Source organism: Somniosus microcephalus, chromosome 1 (genome assembly GCF_052327205.1).
Source record: "Somniosus microcephalus isolate GS21.2 chromosome 1, FLI_Smic_1.0, whole genome shotgun sequence".
NCBI lineage: Eukaryota > Metazoa > Chordata > Chondrichthyes > Squaliformes > Somniosidae > Somniosus > Somniosus microcephalus.
The window spans coordinates 61,250,454-61,267,177 of record NC_140987.1 but is presented as its reverse complement, the minus strand read 5'-3'; the positions used below and the strand labels follow the sequence as shown (position 1 = coordinate 61,267,177).

Genomic DNA, 16,724 nt, shown 5'->3' with positions numbered 1-16,724 from the left:
TTGTATGACTGGGTCCTATAACAGGAGACTTCATTTCATTTCAAACAGGGGATTTGATTACATTCATGATCTGACAGGTTCAGAATTAAAACTCACTGAGCACTTGTCCATACTTCAGATAGTCAAAATGTAGCATGAAGTCATAAAGTTTCAATAATGGCAGGGTCCCATTCATTGCTGCAAGTAACAGAATTATTTTTTCTCCTTTCATCTCATGTGGTTTGAAAGGGTTTGAGAGGGTAAACAGTGGAAGCTTATTTCCACTGATAGGTGAATCAGTAGCAAGGGACATTGCATTAGTACTAATACTAGAAGTATAAAAGGGGGGCAATTAGAAGCATCATTAGAAAATGAAACACATTGCCAGAAGCTGTTTTGAAGCCAAGTCAATCGCTGAATTTAAGAGGGAATCAGAGACATCTGAACAGAGAGACCTGGGGGTTCACATACACAAACGTTAGAAGGTGGCAGGATAAGTTGATAAGGCTACCGGATCCTTGGATTTATAAATAGAGGCATAGGGCTGGATTTTCCAAGCCCCGAGGAGGCGGGCATGGAGGCGGAACAGACGGTAAATTCGGAGAAAGTGGGGGCGGATGGCAAACCCGCCCCCATCCCGCCTCTGTGCCCTTTTGCCAGGAGGCGGGAAGATGTGCTGCTTCAGGCAGAAAAAATTATTAGTGCCATTTTACCTTCACAGGTGAAGGCTTCCCGACATCGGAGAACCCCGCCAGGTTGGAGGAAACGTGAAGGAGGTCTGCGGCGGTCAGAGGCACCTGGAAGTAAGATGTAGAGGTGAGTGATAGGTGCAAGTGTTGGGTGGTAAGTATGCAAGGTGAGTGATAAGTTTTTAAAAATGTTCAAATGTTCACTTACCTTGTTTTCTTTCTACAGCCTTCAGCCGCGCTGGATCAGGAGAGCCAACATCCTCCTTGTCAATTTCACAGACTGGCTATTGGATCCTCTGACCCAACAGCCATGTGAAATCGACAAAGTTGAAAGGTTTGATGAGTCCTGAACACAAGGGCTCATCAAACTACAGAGAATGTCAGTGTTTGACAGCTTCACAGAGCTGTCAAACGCTGACATTTCTTCTTTCAAGAAGTCTTGACAGATAGCTCTTCTTCTTGGGCAGTCCCTCGGAACCGAGGATGACTTGCTTCCACATTAAAAATGAGTTCTCAGGTGACTGATGAGTCCAATGCGGGACCTACAGTCTCTGTCACAGGTGGGGCAGACGGTGGTTGAAGGGGCGGGTGGGTGGGGTGCTTGGGTTGATGTGCGCTCCTTGCGCTGCCTGCGCTTGGCTTCCGCTTGCTCCCGGCGAAGAGACTCGAGGTGTTCGGCGCCTTCCCGGATGCTTCTCCTCCACTTTGTGCGGTCTTGGGCCAGGGATTCCCAGGTGTCAGTGGGGATGTTACACTTTTTCAAGGAGGTTTTGAGGGTGTCCTTGAAGCGTTTCCTCTGCCCACCTGGGGCTCTCTTGCCGTGCCGGAGCTCCGAATAGAGCGTTTGTTTTGGGAGTCTCGTATCGGGCATGCGGACAATGTGACCCGTCCATCAGAGCTGATTGAGCATGGTCAGAGCTTTGATGCTGGGGATGTTGGCCTGAGCAAGAACACAGACGTTGGTGCGCCTATCCTGCCAATGGATTTGCAGGATCTTGCGGAGGCAGCGTTGGTGGTACCTCTCCAGTGCTTTGAGGTGCCTGCTGTACATGGTCCATGTCTCTGAGGCATACAGCAGGGCAGGTATCACTGCTGCCCTGTAGATCATGACAGATAGCACTCTGACGTTGACGTGCTCCGTCAGTGACTTCCTCCCTAATTGGCCTGCTGAGCCCACAGGGCAGGCTTAACAAGGTCAATCAGGGGAAAATCCCTCTGGTTGGTCAGGCGAGGGTGGAGGCGGGACATTGACACGACAAGCAGCAGTCCCGCTTACAACTCGCCTCCATTCACAAAATGCAGCCCAGAGAGTACAAAAGCAAGGAAGTTATGGTAAACCTTTATAAATCACTGGTTAGACTCAGCTTTTACACATCGAGTTGCTATGATTTGGAATGCATTGCCTGGAAGGGTGGTGGAAGCAGATTCAATAGTAACTTTCAAAAAGGAATTGGATTTATATACTTTAAAAGTAAAAATTGGAGGAAAGAGCAGGGGAGTGGGACTAATTGAATAGGTCTTTCAAAGAGCAGTCACTGGGATGATGGGCCGAATGGCCTCCTTCTCAGAATCACAGAAACCCCACAGTGCAGATAGAGGCCTTGTCGGCCCATCGAACCTGCACTGACACATATCCCACCCGATCCCCATAACCCCTACACCAACACATATCCCACCCTATCCCCGTAACCCCACGTATTTAATCCCCCCTAACACTAAGGGTCAATTTATCATAGCCAATCAACCTAACCCGCACATCTTTGGACTGTGGGAGGAAACCGGAGCACCCGGAGGAAACCCACGCAAACACGGGGAGAATGTGCAAACTCCACACAGACAGTCGCCCGAGGCCGGATTCGAACCCGGGTCCCTGGCGCTGTGAGACAACAGTGCTAACCACTATGCCACCGTGCTGCGCTGTAGGATTCTATGATCTGAGTAGGGAAAATATTAAAGGCTGCATGGAGAGCAAAGAAATGGCTTAAGAATAGATAGGCTCAATGTGGAGCTCACACTAGCCTAGGCATGATTGGTTCTGTGCTGATATTTCTACAATTCTGTAATTTCCTGAAGGTACCGACTCTTTTTGACAGCTGAATCATTTTTATTTTCTGATCTTATTAATTGCTTTATGACAACTACAACATTACATCATTTACAAGTTAAATCTTTTCCTATGGATGATCACATTATTCATTTTGAGAGTCATCTTCTTCTCAAGGTTGGCAGGGATATGGAACTCAAAAGGAGCTCACAGAACATTTTGGGAGTTCACTTACTTGGAGATGATTAAAGGGAAACTAAACCTCAGTAATGAACTCATTACTTTCATTACTCATTTCTCGTCTGAAAACTGTTTCCCTATTTTGGCCATCTCGATTGCCAGGACATTTTTTTTCCCCCTCTCATAAGAATTCTAGGTAAATGATGTAATGGAGGGCTCAATAATTTGCATGAAACCCAGTTGTGAAAAGTTTCCACTGCAGCAGAACAAACTGCAGCAGTAATATACTCTGTTGCTCTATGTATCCAAGAGTTCTCAATTGGCCTTGTAACCAGATGTAGTTATTGGGCTTTATTTTCAAAATTATAATAATTTCAACACTACATGTGAATTCTGAGGAGCTGAAAATGGATCATTTAATATCTGAGCAATCTACAAACTTTCAGCTAGCCAGCCATGGGAGAAATTAATGAGAAACTCCAGGAAACTGGTCAACACAACATTTCAAAAGCAATGTGTCATTTTGAAGTCATGGTGTGGAGATGCCGGTGTTGGACTGGGGTGGACAAATGTAAGAAATCACACAACACCAGGTTATAGTCCAACAGCTTTATTTGAAATCACAAGCTTTCGGAGCGCTGCTCCTTCGTCAGGTAAAGTGGAGAGATGCATAAAAACACAGCTTATATAGTCAGAGAATAATGTCACACTGTGATAAATGGCAGTTAGAAAGATTACCTGTAAACATCTGACATTATTCTCTGACTATATAAGCTGTGTTTTTATGCATCTCTCCACTTCACCTGACGAAGGAGCAGCGCTCCGAAAGCTTGTGATTTCAAATAAAGCTGTTGGACTATAACCTGGTGTTGTGTGATTTTGAAGTGTAATGGCCAAATTTCTGTCATGGTTGCAGGAATCTGTTAAGATCCTTACTTTAAAATGGAAACATGTCCCTGACTGCACTGGAGAAATTACGCCAGCAACAACAAAATGCATTTCATGTAGAAAACATAGAAGATAGGAGCAGGAGTAGGCCATTCGGCCCTTCGAGCCTGCTCCGCCATTCAACGAGATCATGGCTGATCATCCAAACCCTAGCACCCGGTCCCTACACCGACAGCCATCCCACCCAAGCCCTATCCCCGTAACCCCACGTATTTAATCCCCCCTAACACTAAGGGCCAATTTTTATCATGGCCAATCAACCTAACCCGCACATCTTTGGACTGTGGGAGGAAACCAGAGCACCCGGAGGAAACCCACGCAAACACGGGGAGAATGCGCAAACTCCACACAGACAGTCACCCGAGGCTGGATTTGAACCTGGGTCCCTGGCGCTGTGAGGCAACAGTGCTAACCACTATGCCACCGTGCTGCCCATCTGAATTCACTTTCCAGAAAAGGTAAAAGAAATAGATAAAACTAAACAAAAGGACCAAATGTTGAGCCATGGTGCGAGAGGTAACCAGAAGCTTTGTCAAAAAGATGGCGTTTAAAGGTCAAGTGAGAGGATGGAGAGGCAGGAGGTTTTAGGGAAGGAACTCCGCAGCTGAAGGCTCTGCCAATGATGGGGCAAAGCGAGGGGGTGATGTACAATGGGTCTGATTTGGACCATATGCAGCTGGGGGGGGGGGGGTGCAGGGGGAAAAGAGATTTGAGGATGTGGGTGAGGATTATAATTTCAATGATTTGGGAGGAAGGCTCCCAATGTAGGCGAGCGAGTATCGCAATGGTGTGCAAGGAGAACGTAGTGCAGGAAGACAAAGACATATAAATCAATGGCAGTTTTAAGTTTTGCAAATAGGAGCTTAAACAACAAGAGCAAAGAGGTAATTCTAAACATTGAATAAGGAAATAGTTAGACCACAGTTACTAGGCACAACCCATTATAAAAAGGACATTAAAGTCATAGAAAGCATACAGCATAGATTCATCAGAATAATGTCACAGATGGAAAGCTATGAGGAGAGACTTGAGATACTGGGACTATTTTCACTGGAGCAGAGAAGACTGAGATTTAACAGGGGTTTCTAAAATTAGGAAAGGTTTTGATGCGGCAACTAGGGAAAGATTTCCTCTGATGGGGCAGTCATTGATGAGGGGTCATCAATTTAAGAGCCCCAGTTTCTCTAGTGTTTCTTCATAACTAAAGCGTCTTGTCCCTGGTATCAGCTTGGTGAATCTCTTGTGCACCCTCTCTGTGGCCTTGATATCCGTCTTAAAATAAAGCACCTTTTCACTCTTGTAGAGGTAGGGGTTAAACCTACAAAAGTCATTGGTTAAAATTCTGTGCTCAATTTTGCACACCTTATTGTAGGACAAACTCCCCCCCCACCCAGAGATAAATTACAGACTTGATTCTAATGTATCAGTTTTCTGGTGGGGGTGGGTTTACAGTGCGGAGTGTGTGGGTTCTGTTTTATGGTCTGTTTTTTTTAAACCGGCAGAATGTGCCATGACAGATGAGGATGTTAAGAGCTCTCCATATGTTTTGATGTACGATGGCCTCACATTTAAAGATTAATGATGCTGTAATCATGGCTGCAAATCTACTAAATGATAATCCACCTTCAGCATCACGTGCTGCTCTCCACAATTAATTGAAGATTCCAGGATAATCCCAGACAGTAAACCATGCACAACCTCCCTAGTGATACGGAGTTCAAGGATTCTTTCAATCGTGCGACAGGCTGTCAGGTTCTGGTGAGTTTGAGGTCTTTCATGTGTATTGGAGTAAAAGCACCAAACAAATCAGTCAGTCATTATTGATGAGCCATCACAGCACAGACACCACAGAAAGTCTCAACTTGCAAACAATTTTTAAAAATCCTTCTTCTTTGCATCTTACAATCCCCCCACATCGTTTTCCATTATTTAATACACAACTGATATTTATGCTTCAGCGTGTTTTAAGAGATTTGCAAGTTGGACATCCAAATGTGGAGCTATTTTTTTTCTACACAACTAAATCCTGACCCCGGACTCCGCTCTTTCACCGGTTTTTACTGTTGAGAGATGGAGGCGCACATCCGAAGCTGGATTTATGGCCACTGCCAGGAGGTTGTCTAAATTTAATTACATCAGGGTGACTTTACATAGAACTATATAGAATGTACAGCACAGAAACAGGCCATTCGGCCCAACTGGTCCATGCTGGTGTTTATGCTCCACACGAGCCTCCTCCCACCCTTCTTCATCAAACCCTATCAGTATAACCTTCTATCCCTTTCTCCCTCATGTACATATCTAGCTTCCGCTTAAATGCATCTATACTATTCTTTGTGGTAGCGAGTTCCGCATTCTAAACACTCTCTGGGTAAAGAGGTTTCTCCCGAATTCCTTATTGGATTTTTTAGTGACTATCTTATATTTATGACCCCGAGTTTAGGAGGGGGGAAAAAATCATCAAAATAAATTTGTTTCAAATTTGAAAACCACAACAAATCTTAGTCACGTGGATATTCTACAAAGTTCAAATAACCATCATGACTAAAGTGAAATAACAGACCACATCAGAATAAGTGCATTTATTTTTATGTTGTTTATTAAATCAGAACAATTCTAACTCTGTTACTGATAGAGTGGTACCATACTTCCTCAAAGATATAAAAATGTATTGAACTTATCTGCTTTTTAACTGTTCATTAATATTGAAAGTACACAGCTGCTGTGAGGCATCGACTTTCTGATTCAGTTGCAGTCTGACCTCCATTATACCAACTCAAAGTGACTGACAAAGCAGTTCTGGTCACGTTATGAAGCATTTAACTTCTGTACTGACTATAATGGTACATTATCAGGACTAGGAATTTTGTATATCCTGGTTTGATATAAAGAACTTGTGGTAGAAATTGGAAGTTATTGCACCTGTAAAGTGGATGCTTAGAGCGCCAATTTTGGTGACCAATGTCTTGCGCCCAGAGACGCCTGACCCGATATTAGAATGGGCCATTATTCAGGTGTCTCTGGCAGACATCTAAAACAGGCAATAGGCTCCTTACATATGTAAATGAGCAGCCGAATTGCTGTTTTAGCCCCCCCCCCCCCCCAGCCCTTGCCAAATTTTGGTGTGTGTGTTGAGCAGGGCAGGAGTCAGGTCAGTGCCACTTGGGCACTTCAGCAGCCCGAAACAGGCCTGAAAGACATTTCTGTGAAGTAATCTGGGATGGGAAAGGCACTATATAAATGGAAACTCTTTTTTCTGCTTCTTCCTAATCTCTTCTCATTAGCCTACTTGGTTCATTTTAGGTTCTGCCTTCTCTATTTATAAAACCAGCTGGAAAATGCTTTGATGTTCAGTAATAAATGGGATTTATGCATTAAAAAACAACGCACTATCATGGGAACACACACACGGTGGTCTTGGTTATATTTGCTGTGTTTTACTACTGCAAAGTGTACTGTATGTACCTTGAAGAAGGAACTATATTCTGCAGCCCCTGTATACTGCAGTACCAGTAGTGACCACCCCTGTATATAAGCCTGTGTAGTAACTTTGTATAGTAGTTCCAGTTTTGTCTCCATTCAGTAAACACCTGTTATAACCAACTTCTGCAGTCCGTGTCTCAATTACACACGGATATTACACAAAGGTACATAGGAACAGGAGTAGGGCATATGCCCCTTGAGCCTGTTCCATCATTCTGTTGAAACATAGCTGGTCTTACCTGAACTCCATTTACCCTCCTTCACTCCATGATTCCCTTACCCAACAAAAATCCATCAATCTCAGTCTTGAAAATTTCAGCCGACCCAGCAACTACAGGCTTTTGGGGTAGATAGTTCCAGACTTCCACTACCCTACATGGCATTCCCTGAAAGTTGCACTGAATTCAATTTGACATTGTATTCAGACACTGCAGACATTTCATTTATTCCTCGCTCACAATAACTCTTTCAGAACAGCCAATGTTTTACAGAAAAACCTTCCCTAATCCTTAAAGTATAGATTGCGGAGAATAGACTTGCAAATGACTACACAATACACAGCACAATAGGCCAACTGTGGAGCATACGGAGCTTGCAGCAATCAGCAGAATTTTTATCAACACTTTTAGTAGTTGGCTTGCCACACAGCATCAAAGGAAAATGTAGTATAATTAGGTTCACCAGGTTGATTCCGGAGATGAAGGGGTTGTCTTATGAAGAAAGGTTGAGCAGGTTGGGCCTATACTCATTGGAGTTTAGAAGAATGAGAGGGGATCTTATTGAAACATAAGATTTTGAAGGGGCTTGACAGGGTAGATGCAGAGAGGATGTTTCCCCTCGTGGGGGAATCTAGAACTAGGGGGCATAATTTCAGAATAAGGGGGCACCCTTTTAAATCGGAAATGAGGAGGAATTTCTTCTCTCAGAGGGTCGTGAATCTTTGGAATTCTCTTCCCCGGAGAGCTGTGGAGGCTGGGTCATTTAATATATTTAAGGTGGAGATAGACAGATTTTTGAACGATAAGGGTGTCAAGGGTTATGAGGAGCAGTAAGGAACGCGGAGTTGAGGCCAAGATCAGATCAGCCATGATCTTATTGAATGGCGGAGCAGGCTCGAGGGGCCAAATGACCTACTCCTGCTCCTACATCTTATGTTATTATTAATAAACTAGGAATTCATGCCACATTTATGGATTACTTTGGCTTTTTTCGCACACAAATTTTTCAATTAAACCTTTTTGGGTTGAGTTTTTACAGGCAGCAAGGCCTAAATCATGCACCAAAGCCAGATGGGGTACATTTGCAAATTTCTGACATACAGGTCATGCCAGGTTCAGGCATGAAAGCACACGGTATGCCTGGAAGCTGTCGGCAGAGGGCACGACTGGAAGCTGTCGGGCTAAAGATAATGTGCCAGCTGTTGAGATAAAGAAAGAATGCAATCTGTCAGAACAACAAGGGTCTGCAATCTGTCAGGACAATCCAAAGAATGTCTGAAAGCTGATGCCTATGAGGTGTAAGTGTGACTTTCTCACAAGCTGAACAGGCAGCAGTGAGTACCTTGATCTGTGTTCGTGATGGTGGTTAAAAAGGCATCGGCACTAGGTTTTTTGTGTTCCCCATTGTGATTGGAAGCTACAACTATGCCTCAGCAAAGGGATGTCCAGCCTCTAAGGAAGTGGCTAAAAATTCCTATTAACTTTTCTTTCCTCTACTGGTCTCATCCCCATCGTGGTAGTTACTTCCATCACCCTTGACAACCTACATAGGTACAAAGGAACAGAAGTAGGCCATTCAGCCCGTCGAGCTTGTTCAATTAGATCATGGCTGATATGTACCTTAACTCCATCTACTCGCCTTGGCTCCGTAACCCTTGCCTAACAAAAATTTATCAATGTCAATTTTGAAATTTTCAATTGGCCTAGCCTGAACAGCTTTTTTGGGGAGGGGGGGGAAAGAGAGTTCCAGATTTCCACTACCCTTTGTGTGACAAAATACTTCCTCACATCACCCTTGAAGTGACACAGCTGGGAACATTCTCCTCAGTGTCTGTCTCTCTCTGTCTCTCTCGTCCTAGACACAGCCCGAGGTGTTCTCAGCAGGACAGGACTCCAGGTTTTTTTTTTCTCTCTGAAAGAGCTCAATGTACATCCTAGGTGGGCTATCTGCCCAAGTCATGCCAGCAGCAGTGGAATGAAATGGCTGCCAGAACACTGGAGGGCATTTACGGCTGCTAAGGAAAAAACTGCCAACATGGACAACCAGCTCCACCCTCTGTGGAGATGAAAGCTTCTATCTGCATTTAATACACTAAAGCTAAGCCCAAGAAGATCTTTGAAAATATTTTCATTCTGTGGCTACTCCCGAGTTGTTGGCACAGTGACACAAGAGCAACGTGATAATGCAGACCATGACTACAAGTGACTGAACGAACACAGCCTGCAGCTGGAGAACTGTAGGTATCAAATACCAAAAGCATTTGATGAATTTTTATCAGTGGGTTGCTTTCAGAATGTTGGAAGTAATCTGTGGGAGTAACCAAGGAATCCCAGCTCCAACAGGTCATTAATTGCTCCAAGTTTAGAGTCATCACCAGAGTTCTGCCAAAATTAAAATGCTGTTCAAATTCAGTCTCAAATGATTAAAGTATCCTAACAAATTAAATTGATTCTATATCTACTCCAGAGTCTCAAAACCCTTGGCACTGTGAAGGAATATTCTCTGAAGTGTCGGTATCGGATATAAAAACAAAACAAACCTTACCTGCAAACAAAATGGCCCAGAAGTTGTGGTGTCTGTGAAGTATGCCATCGTATTCCCGTTAAAATGTCCCACAGGTTCCAGATTTTGCGCGTACGTTTGCACAAAATCTGGAACTTGCGATCTGTCATGGTACGCCTCGACAGTTCATCCGAACCACCTGGAAACTGAGTAATGCTGGCGCAGAATTGGGCTGTTTGCCCACGTAAGTCTTACCGTTGATGCAAGCAGGCATAGGGCCTGCTTGCATCCGCGTAAAGGGATATCTAAGGCTTAAATACATAATTTAAAAATCCAAAATTATGCACATACACTTTATTAAATGAGTTTATGCAAATATTGGCCCAGAGTACAGTCTTAAATGATGTGTAAAATTATCAAAAATTAAATTTTTATTGAGGTTGGTGCAATGAAGGAACTTGTGAACAAAATTGCAATTCTGTACCTTGTATAATTATTAGATTTGGGGATTCCATTGTATAGCATTAGGGGGTTCCCTTCGTAAATGAGTGCAATGGAATTCTCCTTTGTCATTGGAGGACCGGGCCCACGGGATCCCAGGGACGCTTCTGCACCGCCTGTGTCCCTGGGATCTGTGGGCCATTACACTGCCCTCTGCCTCGAGGCCCGAGACCCCAACTCTTCACAGTCTGGGCACCAGCAGGTACATTCGTAAATGTTTTGCGGGTTGGAGGCGTACTCCGGCGGCACGCCTCCGACCGCAATTTATTCAACATTTACTTTTTGGTAGCTTTTCACATTTTCTGACAAATAAATAGTGAAACCATAACTGCTTAATATACATGTCTGGACATGCATTAGGAATTAAAGTCCTAGCACCCAATAGCAATGCACTAAAGCCTGCTCTGGTGTCTGAACACCCATTGAGGATGCACGAAGGATACAAAAGTTTTAACTACCAGGAGGTTGGGCCGCACAGAAACACAAGCACTATCTGGCAGGTCAATCAAGAAACATCACTGAAGACATTCATGGAGGTACCAGTGAACTGGATTGCCATGCCATGTCAAGTACACTGCGGAATAGGAGGCTGACTCGGGGAGGGGAGGAAAAGGAATATAGGAGGAAATGTAAGTACAGAAAACAATATTCAAAATCTTTATGAACAATGCATTGTTTTTTTACTATGAATGTGAAAGCCAGGAATAATACATGGTATATCAAAATGTTTATAGTGATAAGTGTAGTAACCTGGGAGGTTATGAGTAACCTGATCCACCAGGTGGTGCTGTGGCAATTGCTCTCCTGAGTTAAGTCTGATCTGTACTGTTGTACTCTTTGTTTTTGCTGCCTCATGGCAGAAGCTTTTATGTGCAAGGGTTGATTAAACCATGTTACGGAGTTAACCTGTGTCTGTCTCCATCTATGGCCAGCTCAAGATACCACATATGGCAACGAGAATAAAGGACGGAAGAGTTTTGGAGTATTCGGAAGAGGTGCTCGGGTTGGTTAGCAAACTAGTCGGAAAAGCACGAGGCTAGGCTGCGGGAGTCGAAACGGAGTTTGATTTTTTGGCTGAAGTGACCGGACTCCAAGGATGGCAGGAACGGTAGGCTCCGTGGCACCTTTTGACAGCAAGTCGCAGTCTTGGGAGGAGTATATTGAAATACTGAGCCATTTCTTTATGGCAAACGAGGTGGACAGTGCTGAAAAAGGGCCATTTTACTGAGTTGTGTGGGAGCGCAAACCTATACACGGATGAGGAATCTGCTGAGCCCAGAGCGGCCAGGAGAAAAATCTTTTGACGAGTTGGTGAGTCTACTAAAGAATCATTTCAATCCGAAACCTAGTGAAATAGTACAGAGATGGAAATTCAAGTCCACCAGTCGGGGTTGGGGATTGCTACCGATGTGGCGGGACGAGCCATTATGCAAAGGACTGCAGGTTTGCAAAGGCAAAGTGCCACAATTGTGGAAAAATAGGGCACTTAAAGAAAGTCTGTAAAAGGGCAGTGAGTGAGAGAAGCAGTGCTAAAGGGGCAAAGCATGCAAAAGGGGGGAGGGAGAAGTACACAAAGCGGGCAAATTACATACAAGAGGAGGAAGAGTCTAGTGAGGAGGTTTTCACTGTATACAGTATAAACACTTCAAGGCCCAACGTACCCCCTCTCACTCAGTATTTGATAGTGAACGGAGGTCAAGTAAAGTTTGAGATTGACACCGGATGTAGTGTAACCATAATGTCGCAGACTGAGTACGCCAAGCTATGGGGGGAAGCAAAAGTACCAGAGCTAGGTACATGCCCCATTAGTCTCAAAACCTACACAGGACAGAAGGTGGACATTTTGGGGGCGGCCGAAGTACAAGCGGAACACAAAGGAGTCACCAAAGAGCTTACGGTGGTAGTGGTAGCAGGGTCAGGGGCAAACCTGTTAGGGCGAGGGTGGATCAGTGAGTTGAGTGTGTACTGGCAGGCAATGAATAAAATGGAGGACAGTACAGAGGCACTGCAAGAAGTGCTGATGAAGCATGAGTTAGAGTTCAAGGACGAACTGGGCACCTTAAGGGGAGCCACAGCCAAGATTCATGTAGCCAGTGATGCCACGCCTCGTTTCTTTAAACCAAGGTCGGTACCTTTTGCAATGAAAACCAAGGTTGAGGCGGAACTAGATCGCCTGCTAAGGGACAAAGTAATAGAACCAGTGAAATTTTCAGACTGGGCGGCACCAATAGTCCCGGTATTGAAGCCCGACGGTAACGTAAGGGTGTGTGGTGACTATAAGTTAACAGTGAACAGAGTATCATCACTGGAACAGTACCCCATTCCGAGAATGGAGGACATGTTAACATCGCTCGCTGGGGGAGAAAGATTCAGCAAACTGGACATGAGTCATGCGTATCAGCAGATATTGCTAGATGAAGAATCAAAAAAGTTTGTCACAGTGAACACGCACAAGGGGCTGTTCACGTATGCCAGGTTACCATTTGGTGTCAGTTCTAGCCCAGCAATATTCCAACGGACTATGGAGGGCATTCTGCAGGGCATTCCAAAGGTGGCCGTGTACTTAGATGATATTCTGCTAACAGGAAGTGACGATCAGGATCACTTAAAAACACTGGACAAAGTGCCACAGCGGCTGGAAGAGGCGGGGCTACGCCTGAAACGGAGTAAGTGTAGTTTCATGGAGAAGGCAGTTACATTCCTGGGACATCGGGTGGATGCCACAGGCCTCCATCCATTACCAGGGAAAGTGCGGGCAGTGCAGGATGCACCTGCACCCACCTCAGTGACTGAACTGAAAGCCTATCTAGGGCTCCTGAATTATTATAACCGGTTTCTTCCAAACTTATCGATGCTGCTGGCACCCCTGCACAAACTGCTGAGAAAGGAGGAGCCATGGCGTTGGGAGCCAGAGCAAGCGAAAGCGTTTCAGCAGTCAAAGGAGCTACTTCAGTCCAGCAGGGTGTTGGTGCATTACGACGAGAAGAAGGAGCTGATAATGTCCTGCGACGCATCACCCTATGGAGTGGGGGCAGTGTTGGCCCACCGCATGCCAGATGGAGCAGAAAGGCCCATCGGGTTTGTTTCACGCACGCTCACAGCTGAGGAAAAGAACTATTCACAGCTTGATAAAGAGGGGTTGGCCATTATATTTGGAGTAAAGAAATTCCATAAGTACATATATGGGAGGAAGTTTGTAATCAGTACTGACCACAAGCCTCTTATTAGCTTACTGAATGAGATGAAAGTGGTGCCTCAAATGGCATCACAAAGAATAATGAGATGGGCAGTAATACTAAGAGCCTATGAATATGTGATCACGTACAGAGCCGGCAAAGAAAACGGGAACGCGGATGTTCTCAGCCGCCTGCCCCTCTCAAAATCTCCTCGCAGTACTTCCCCTGAGGAGCACGTCCTGATGCTGGATCAGGAGATCAGTCCCCTGATGACTTCAGCGCAAATCCAGGGCTGGACAGCCAAGGACCCCGTTCTGTCAAGGGTCCGTGAGTATGTGTTGAAAGGCTGGCCAGATCACCGTGAGGGACCGGAGTTCGCGCCGTACAGATAGAGACAGCACAAGCTCAGTGTCCAAGATGGATGTGTGCTATGGGGAGCACACATCATAGTCCCAGAGCGGGGACGCTCTACTTTGATGGAACAGTTGCATCAATCGCACCCAGGAATGACTAGAATGAAAGGACTGGCTAGGAGCTACCTGTGGTGGCCTAACTTGGATGCTGAAATTGAGTCAAAGGTAAAGTCATGCACTATATGTCAGGAACAGAGGAAAGCGCCTGCCGGGGCACCACTCCATCCCTGCGAGTGGCCCAGCAAACCCTGGAGGAGAATTCACATAGACTATGCGGGACCTTTTATGGGCAAAATGTTTTTGGTGCTGGTTGACGCTCACTCAAAGTGGATCGACGTTTATCCAGTGAGCTCTGCAACGACTGATGCCACACTGAATTGTCTCAGGAACAGCTTCAGCACGCATAGTATTCCAGAAATGATTGTATCTGACAATGCACAGTGTTTTGTTAGTGAAGGGAGCAAAGAATTCATGGTAAGGAATGGAATCACACATGTCACCTCGGCTCCATATCACCCAGCTTCAAATGGGTTAGCCGAGCGAGCCGTGCAGACTTTTAAGGAGCTCATGAGGAAGAGCTCAGGTGACACCCTGGAGACCAAGCTCAATAGAGCCTTGTTTAGTTATCGTATAACACCCCAAGCTACCACGGGGCTTTCTCCGGCTGAGTTGATGATGGGGAGAAAGTTGCGGTGCACGTTAGACCTGATACACCCAGATCTCAAAAGCAAGGTTGAGACAAGACAAACAAACCAAAAAGCGTACCATGACAAACATACTAGAGCTCGCCATTTCGCCGTAGGGGACTCTGTGTACACCCGGAGCTTCGGTTATGGACCGAAATGGATACCAGGACTAATCCAGGACATTACAGGACCTGTGTCATACTCCGTGTTACTAGGGGATGGTCGAGGGGTTTGTCGGCATGTGGATCAGCTTTTCAACCGGCAGCAGGGGGAACTGCCTCAGATGGAACAAAGGGCAGTAGAGGAGGCTGTTCCAGGACCCAGCATGGCTTATAAGGTGCCAGTGGACACTGGTACTGCCAGGCCACAGCGGGACAGAGTAAAACCAACATCAGAGACTACTCCAATCTCAAGTGCGAATGAATCTGGGAATCCACCACAAGTGGAATTAAGACGTTCACAAAGGATTCGCAAGCAACCAGAAAGACTTATACAAACCTGTTAAATTAATCAGGGGTTAACCATGGTTAGAGCATACTGGTTAATTAAAACGTAGTACCTAGTAAGGGTTATTGTTTAAGAATTGCATACGGCAATCTTAAGGGGGGAGGAGTGTAGTAACTTGGGAGGTTATGAGTAACCTGATCCACCAGGTGGTGCTGTGGCAATTGCTCTCCTGAGTTAAGTCTGATCTGTACTGTTGTACTCTTTGTTTTTGCTGCCTCATGGCAGAAGCTTTTATGTGCAAGGGTTGATTAAACCATGTTACGGAGTTAACCTGTGTCTGTCTCCATCTATGGCCAGCTCAAGATACCACAATAAGCTATTGTATTTGTTTTATAAGGATTTTCACACATTGCTTCAAATGCCACTATGGGAAGCCAAAACAACAGAAAATGCTGGAAACACTCAGCAGGCTAGACAGCATCCGTGGAGAGAGAAACAGAGTCAACGTTTCAGGTCCGTGACCCTTCGTCAGAACTGGAAACAGTTAGAGATGTAACAGAGTTTAAGCAGGTGCAGAGGCAGGGAACGGGGAGGGGGAGGGGAGGAAAGAACAAAAGGGAGGGTCTGTGATAGGGTGGAAGGCAGGAATGGTTAAATGTTGCCAATGGGGATGGCAGAATCATCAACAGCTGCCATGTGAAAAAATAGGGGCCGAGGTTAGAGTCTGAAATTGTTGAACTCAATGTTGAGTCCAGAAGGCTGTAAAGTACCTAATCGAAAGATGAGGTGCTGTTCCTCGAGCTTACGTTGAGCTTCATTGGAACAGTGTAAGAGGCCGAGGACAGGGAGATCAGAATGGGAGCGGAGCGGAGAATTAAAGTGACAGGCGACCGGAAGCTCGGGGTCACCCTTATGGACTGAACGGAGGTGTTCTGCAAAGCGGTCACCCAATCAGCATTTGGTCTCCCCAATGTAGAGGAGACCGCATCGTGAGCAGTGAATACAGTGTACTAGATTGCAACAAGTACAAGTAAATCGCTGTTTCACCTGGAAGGGGTGTTTGGGGCTCTGGACAGTGGAGAGAAGGTAAAAGGGCATGTGTTGCATCTCCTGCGCTTGCAGGGGAAGGTGCCGTGGGGAGGGGAGGGGCTGTTATGGGAAGTATGGTCTGTAAATGACTGAAAACATCCCCACCCCCTATTTTGTCTTTGTTATAGTACACCACTTATTTTATTATAATCTCATTGCTGATTGTGCATAGTTGCAGCAGGAAAAGTGCTTGCCACATTTGTAGTAATTCATTGTATGTGCAGCGCATTGAGATGTGATAAGGTGCTGTAGAAATGTGTAGTTTTTTTCTTTCTTTCTTATTATTATTGCTGAAGGTTGTCCAGTGCGGGCTGGCAGCCAGAAACGTGTTAACCTCAGTCAAACATTGTGACATTTGCCTTTTAGCA

At 45.3% G+C, this 16,724-nt stretch overlaps 1 protein-coding gene across 8 annotated transcripts in view; it reads right to left on the bottom strand.

Annotated features, from left to right (window-relative positions):
- lhfpl2a (LHFPL tetraspan subfamily member 2a) overlaps positions 1-16,724 on the bottom strand; it is a 211,441-nt gene that overhangs the window by 168,166 nt on the left and 26,551 nt on the right. For 7 of the 8 annotated variants that reach the window (XR_015077645.1, XM_085982357.1, XM_085982339.1 and 4 more), the window contains one exon: positions 693-776. The exons of the other annotated variant lie outside the window; for it this stretch is intronic. The gene's annotated coding sequence lies outside the window, so the exon portion shown is untranslated. The remainder of the gene's footprint in view (positions 1-692; positions 777-16,724) is intronic. 8 annotated transcript variants of the gene reach the window in all.